We start from the raw sequence: 7,988 nt of genomic DNA, 5'->3' as shown, positions 1-7,988 counted from the left end.
TTGCACGGCCAAAAGATGCTATTTTGAGCTCAATCTCCTCCCTAAATCTACAATTATATCGAGAAATACAAAAATACAACTCTACAAAACAATAACACGCCTATTCCTAACATATGGTTCAGATACCTGGACTCTAATGAAAACATGTCAGGATGTTTCGAAAAAAAATACTAAGGCGAATCTATGGAGTAGTGAGTGTGGAGAAGACTACATAACTTCGAACTTTATATATTATACCAGGAACCTGATATCGTAAAACATATTAAGATAGGACGTCTGAGGTGGATAGAATATGTAATGCGGATGAAACAAAATGACCTAGCTAGAAAACGCTTCTTGATTGACCCATTGGTCAGAGAAGAACAAGGTTGCTTGATAACATCGGTGAAGACATGAGAAATAAGGGAATACGTACTTGGCGGAGAAAGGCGATGGCTATGGACGACTGGAGAGAAATTCTTGAGGAGGCTAGGACCCATGCAGAGTTGTAAAGCCAGAATGATGATGATGATAGAAGAGACGGCGAAACACATTCTATGTAAATGCCCAGAGTTGAACAGGATAAGGTTCAAATGTGTCACCAAACACCATGAAAAACTTTGTTAAAAAACCTGAGCTGAAAGGGCAACTTAAACATGGGTATGAGCTACAATAGACCTCTTAGATCGAGTGAAGGAGGGGCTGACCCTTCATATTGAACCTAACCTAACCTAAATATGGTTTAAATATATTATTTAATTAAACTCTATCTGATTTACGATTCTTTTATCTGAATTAATATTGAAGATGTTGTAGTTCTGAGTTCTATGTTCTTCACTTTCGTTTTAAATTGGTATTGTATTTATTGTGGAGTGTTATTCTCTTTTGTATAGCTTGGCAAGTATTCCTTTTATAATTGTTGTCCACGCCTTTCTCTTCTTTGATTTGATTAATATATGTTCTTAGATTTGTGTTCTTTTCGACATCTGCTGGTATTTTCACCTGTTGAGTTTTTTAGAGTAAGTACCAGTCTAACTTGGATATCATTTAAGACCATTTTTAAGTTTTTTTGCAAATTATAACCAGGATTGACGTAAGACTGATATTTATTATTCATGCTTTTGGATGAAATAACAACTTTTTTAAAATCAATTTGTTGCTTAAATAATTTGTAATTAATTATATTAAACTGCTTTTAACATTTTAGCTATTAAGTTGCCATTGAATATTTTCAAGTATGTGTTTTAAAAACAAGAAAATTATTTTAATTTATTTACTTAACTGTGAATATTTGACATCATAGATTGATGCGAAATACTGGTTTATCTGCGTCATTTGCATAGTTCTGAAATTGCTAAATAAATTCCTTATTTAAAGCGACGGTTCCAGATATAAAAAAGTTTTCAAAATATAATTTTAATTAATCTACTTTAATTATCTTCTGCTAGTGAATGAAGCAGAGCTGTACTTTTTTTCTGGTGATCGAGTAATTTCTTAATTTATGTTTTCTTAATTAAAGGCCTTTCTAAATCTAAACTGAGATAATCCGATTCTGTATGATATTTAAGATTATTTTTAGTAAGTGGGTTATTAAGCTAATGAGCCTTTTTTTCTTCTGCGGATGGAAATTTTCTAAAAATCGTACCAGGTAAACCCATCCCTAGATATGGCTGGCGTGTATTGGATAGAAAAGTACATCTGAGCCTATTTTCGCCTTATAAGGAGTGCAAATGGATGTCTTCCTGTTATTTTGTCTACCAACTAAAACCACCCTCTTCTAATTGTGCGCAGTACCATACTTCTAAAGGTTGATGACACTTTCGGAGCACTACCTTCACTTACCTAGATCTTATCTCTATCGTTAGCCCTGCTGCTGTTTCTCTTCTTTTTTTTCTTAATAACTGCTTATATATTGTGTTTCTCTACACTGTCCCTCTATTACACTCCAGCATTTTGTAAGTAACAGTGTCTGAGTATTCTCAGTATAGGTATTTATCTGTATCTGCCTTTCTGAACCTATGAAGATACGTCCTAAATCACATGGAGTCCTGTGAGAGAGAATTGCGTCAATTGTGCTCGTCTCCTTGCAGAATTTAAACTGCCCCAGAGATAGGTCTCCTGATCTCCCAATACATCAGAGGAAGCATATAGGGTGATACTTCTTCCCAGTTTTGGGAAGCAGTACCAAGCTTGATGTTCTCCAAATCTCAGGAAATGTCAGTGCTGTCTGAGCAGAGTGTGGGGCACTTAGGCATGGGAAAATTTTGTATCTCAATAGCATTGCAAGCTCCTTCCACTCTGACGTCACGTATTGCATCAAAGCAATCTACATTACTGTCATGCAGAGTATGGAGCACTTGAGCATGGGAAAATTTTGTATCTCAATAGCATTGCAATCTCCTTCCACTCTGACGTCACATATTGCATCAAAGCAATCTACATTACTGTCATGCAGAGTATGGAGCACTTGAGCATGGGAAAATTTTGTATCTCAATAGCATTGCAATCTCCTCCCACTCTGACGTCACATATTACATCGTTTTAATTTAGATTACTGGCATAGTTTAATTATTATCCGCATGGTAAAGGGTCCACACTCCATGCTATCTGCCGGACTGAAAAGGCTCTCTTGTTATCTCAAGTTTTTTTCATTGCGATTCTATATATCTGACCAAAGATGTCCTCATCGAGCTTGTCACACAATTCTCGCCAGTTCCTTCTTTGTTCCGTACGAATCTTTGTGTAGAGTTCTTTTTTTTTGTACGCGGTATTCTATTTCGATTTTATCATGACTATGCATTCATCTCTGAGCTCTTCGATGTCCGCACTCCACCAGTACGGCATCCTACTTACCTTTCGACGACCTACATATTCTACTGCCTTCTATAGCTTCTTTCATGATTCATCCTAGGTTTTTCACCATTAGATATCTCCTGCATCTGGGTATCTTTGCTCTTGTTTCAACGAACCGATAAGATGTAAAGTCCACTCGTATCCTTTTCATATTAAGGACTTTTTCAGCAGCGTCTTCTTCGACATTTATTATGGCGCTCTTCATACCTTTCGCGTCGCCTCGTCCTTCTGTCCTGACTTCGAATCACTTAAATCTAAATTCCGATTTAAGTGATTCCTTTGGCAATACGCCACATGCATAGATCTTGTTAAAGAGATGTGATAGTAGTTTTGTGTTGTTATCATCTATTAGTTTGATTAGGTACATCTATTTCTATTTCATCCGGTCCAAAGGCTTTTGAATTCTTTGCACATTGTATTGCATGATTTACTTCTATATCTAGGATAATGTGTCCTTCCTTTCCCACGTCGACGTCTGTTGCAATTCAGATCTGTTATTCACGAAGGATTTTCCTATAAATTCCTTCCATATTTGCATTTGTTCGCTTCTTTTTTTATGTTTCTTTTTGTTTTTGGTTTCTTTTAATTTTTTTTCCTACACACATTTCATTATTCACTTTTCCTTTGCTTCATTTTTAAATACATGGTTTTTCGGATTTCTTTATATATATATATATATATATATATATATATATATATATATATATATATATATATATATATATATATATATATATATATGTTACTTGTTTTTCTGTTTTCTTCTCTCTTTCATGAGTTCCAAAATGTCTTCCGTCATCCATTTTTTCCTTATTTTCTTATTTTTTGCATTCTTATGTTCTTCTCTTTGTACTCAAACTAGTATTTTTTATAGTTTGAAATAATAGTTTAGGAAAAATAGGTTCGCTCTACTCAACAATGGTCAATTTGCTTAAAAAAAGGTATACGAGTTTAGTCCTGTAAAATCATAAAATAAACATTTTTTTCAATTTAGTCTAAAAAGAGAATATTTACTACCTTGATAACCAGTATACCTTCGTCTTGTATAAATACCAGGTTAGCCCGTATAAAATATGCAAGGCTAGACAACTTTTTTTATCGTTTTAGTACCGTGTAAGATTATTGTTTATAATTAATTACGATCTAAATTACCATTTAAATTTTATTAACGATGTTACAGTGAGTAAATAAATTACCGATTTTTGTAAAGATTTTATTTTTCTCACTAATCAACAATAAACATGAATTTAGGTATATAAGAAATAATAAAATGTTAATTAGCATAACCAAAATGAACAAAAAAAACGACTCTAAAGATTTTTAAGCCAGTCTTAATAATAAAATAAGTTACATAACGAACAACATTAATATTTTTAAGGAAATACTTTAGGTAGACATAAATTCTGCAGCACGATTAAAATAGACTACCTTGATACAGTGACGGCTTTTGGGGGTAGGCAGGATAGGCTGGGCCTACCCAATAATTTTGAGAGCTTCAAAATTGAAAAACATATATTCAAAAATTATGTTAATGCATGTAAATAACTTTTAAATGTACTAAATCACTCAATACATTAGCTTCAGTTAAAACAATTATGTTATTATATTACCACAGAAAGCATCGAATCGTATTAAGGCATTTTAAATATCATTAATAGGCCCGATCGGAACTGGCCAACCCAGCTCACGTAAGATCCCCGTACAAAAAGCGTGTGAAGTTATGCAGCTTGCCGGACAGCGATTATTATTGTCGTGTTTATGTGACCATCGTTGTCACTTGTAACGTAATTATCAAATTGTAATATAAATTTTCTTTTAAATTATGATAAAAAAATATGCAACATAATATATAATTGTAACATATTTTTAAACAAACAACACAATTGCAAACAAATGCACGGTTGCCCAAATAAATTTAAAAAAATTCGTAAAATTCGAAGAAAAAAAATCACATTTGCGTGATTTCTATATCGCCTGATTGTATGCAACTTATATATTGTGAGATTATTTTATAACTGATACATAAAAATGACTGAAATTGATAGAAAAAAAATTATTATGACTGAAAGGCCTACTCCAACATTGCGCATTGACCAAAAAAATGGGAAAAAGGTGCATACTTTTAATTTCTCTTGGTATGATGTCTACAAATGGTTGTCTGGAAGTATTACGAAAAACAGACTATATTGTTGACCGTGTTTATTATTTTCTAATAAGAAATGTGTATGGAATTGTGAAGGATACTTTGATTTAAAAAATATGTCTGCCTCCTTAAAAAAACATTCCAGTTGCAAGGAACATTCAAGTAATTTCCTGTCCTTTAAGGATGTACAGAAGAGGGCGTTTTCTGTTCGGGATTTGCTAGATGAAAAATCAAAAATCGCAAAAATTAGATACAACGCAGAAGTTAAAATGAACAGAGAAATCATTAAAAAATTAGTTAGTCATGACCCCGTGACCCCTCCCTCTGGATCCGTCACTGATTACACATAGCTATATGTAATTTGCTGGCTTGGCCTACCCAAAATTTTACCACACCAGCCGCCACTGCCTTGATAAAAAGAAATCATCTGTAAAACAGAAAAAATTGGAACTGATATTGGATGGAATATCAAGAGCTTTAGTGCTAAAAGTTGATTAAATAATAATTAAATTTTAACCCATTCTCCTTGCCAATTTTATAATTGAGGGGCTTAGAGAAAAAGTGGTACAAGTGATATTTAGATAGTTTTAAGAAAATGAGAGTTAAAGTGTAAGTAATGGCACAAAAAGACCAAACAAAACTTTAAAATCTAATCAAGTTATCCAGATTTAGCCATACGGCTCACACTCCCTCTAAGGGAAAAATTCACTCATCCCAGATACCCACGGTATCAAAAGGATTGAGCTCTGGTGGGACTCTTTCCATGTTATCGAGTCCTAGGTGACTTGGTACATCGGTGTATCTCCCAAAAATTTTCGAACGCATCTGGACGTCGAAAGTAGCACAGCTTTTTGCATGGTTTTATATAGATGTTCATTTAGAGCCAGCGTTTTTATGTTTTTTAAAAGGTTCCATTGTTTCCTTATTTGTATTTCCAGATCTCTGTACTTGGCGATCTTTTCGTTGTACTTAACACGCAGATTATTGTTGTTAACCTGGTACGGACATGTCAGAAGAGCAGACCAAAATCGGTAGATAAATAGAATAACAGAGTGGAGCCCGATAGGAAGAAGAAAGAGAGGCAGACCCCGAAGATCTTTCAGAGATGAGGTGGACGAAGCAATGAGTAGAAGAAACCTACAGGAAGGGGACTGGCTAAAGAGGAAAAATTGGAGAAAACGGTTGAGTGAAGGAATACAGTGAAAACTGTGGAAATCCTTGTTTGTATCGTTATTTTATTAATTAGCATGAAATCTGGCTTATTATGTGCTACAGTTTGGTCTGTGAGCACTGGCGATCCCAGTATAGCTTGTAGTTGTCATTCTCAAGCATACTCTCAGGAACGTATTGATAATATGGGAGATGGTTTGTTTGTAGAAGTCCCACTTTAAAAGCTATCTCTTGATGGAGGATCCTCCCTACTGAGTCATGCCGTTCCTTATATTCAGTTGTAGCAAATGCCTGGCAGCCCCAAGTAAGATGTTGGATGGTTTCGTGGGCTTGACATCCATATCGGTATTTGTCATTTTGAACCTGAGGATCTTTGACGATATATTTCAGGTAATTTTTGGTTGGTATAACCTGATCCTGAATGGCAACTAATGAGCCTTCTGTTTCAGGGAACATCTTTCCTGATGTCAACCAATAGTCTTGACTGACTTCATTCGGATGTCGCCCGTGCAGAGGTTTACCCACCCAGATGCGCATTTTTTCGTTCTTATTAAGATGGTTTATGCGCATTTCTTATTCCCTCAGTTTGAATGGTGTTGTATCATCTACGGCACAAATCGCGCGATGAAGAATAGATGTCTCCGCCTGCACCTAAAAATAAGTTCTTAAATTAGTAATCTGTGTTTCTAATTGCTCGCTTATATCCGTAAGTCCTCGTCCTCCTAAATACCATGGTAATGTCATTCTTTCTACTGCACTTCGAGGATGGTGTTTTTGTGCCTTTGTAAGGTGTGTTCGTACTTTTCGCTGAAGAGTTTCTATATCCGTTTAAGTCCACCTAATAATTCCAAATAAGTAGCTAAGCGCAGAAAATGCGTAGGTGGTTAATGCCTTAAACAAATTTTTACTATTAAGATGTGAACAGAATAACTGTTTTACCCTTCTAATGAACTCTAATGTTAATTCGATTTTCATTTATTTATGGTCAATTTTCCGCGCTTGCTTTACGCCTAGATATTTATACATGTCATTTTCGACCATAGTCTTGATGTTTTGGCCAATTTCCATATCCGGGCTGAACCTTTTCTATGACTATATTTAGTACACGGCACTTATCTAACCCAAAGTGCATACTGATATCATTTGAAAAAGTTTCTACAGTTTTTAGCATTTGATCTAAGTGATTTCGATTGGAAGCCACTAGTTTCAAATCATCCATATACAACAGATGATTAAACTTCGCCACTACAGTGTTGTTGTTTTTAATGCTAAAACCTAAGTCATTGGAGTTCAATAGCTGGGAAAGTGGATTCATCGCTAGACAGAACCACAATGGACTCAGCGAGTCTCGTTGGAATAAGCCTCGGTTAATTGCGATATTTTCTGTTTCGATATTGTTTTCACCAGGTATTTAGATGTGAATTTTAGTCTTCCAATCTGTCATTATATGTCTTAAGAAGGTCACTATATTATCATCGACTTTATATATTCCTAATATATCCACCAGCCATTCATGAGGCACTGAGTCAAAGGCTTTCTTATAGTCAATAAAAGCAGTGAAGAGGTTCCTTTTTTTGGTGTATGCCTAGTTAGAAATGACTGAGTCGATAATAAGTTGTTCTTTGCAACCCATGGAACCCTTAGCGCATCCTTTCTGTTGAGGTTATATATTGTTTAGAGCGCAGTGTTGGTAGATACGCTGGACTACACAGGATGTGACCAATTTATACAGAGTTGGAAGTCAAGTAATTGGGCGGTACTTGGTTGGATCTTGGGAATTATTTTCATCCTTCGGTATTAAATAAGTTGCTCCCTGAGTTAGGAATGATGGTATTTCCTGAGG

This window comes from Diabrotica undecimpunctata, chromosome 3 (assembly GCF_040954645.1).
Source record: "Diabrotica undecimpunctata isolate CICGRU chromosome 3, icDiaUnde3, whole genome shotgun sequence".
In the NCBI taxonomy this organism is placed as follows: Eukaryota; Metazoa; Arthropoda; class Insecta; order Coleoptera; family Chrysomelidae; genus Diabrotica; species Diabrotica undecimpunctata.
The sequence above is the reverse complement of the archived record's forward strand: the minus strand, read 5'-3'. Positions refer to the sequence as shown.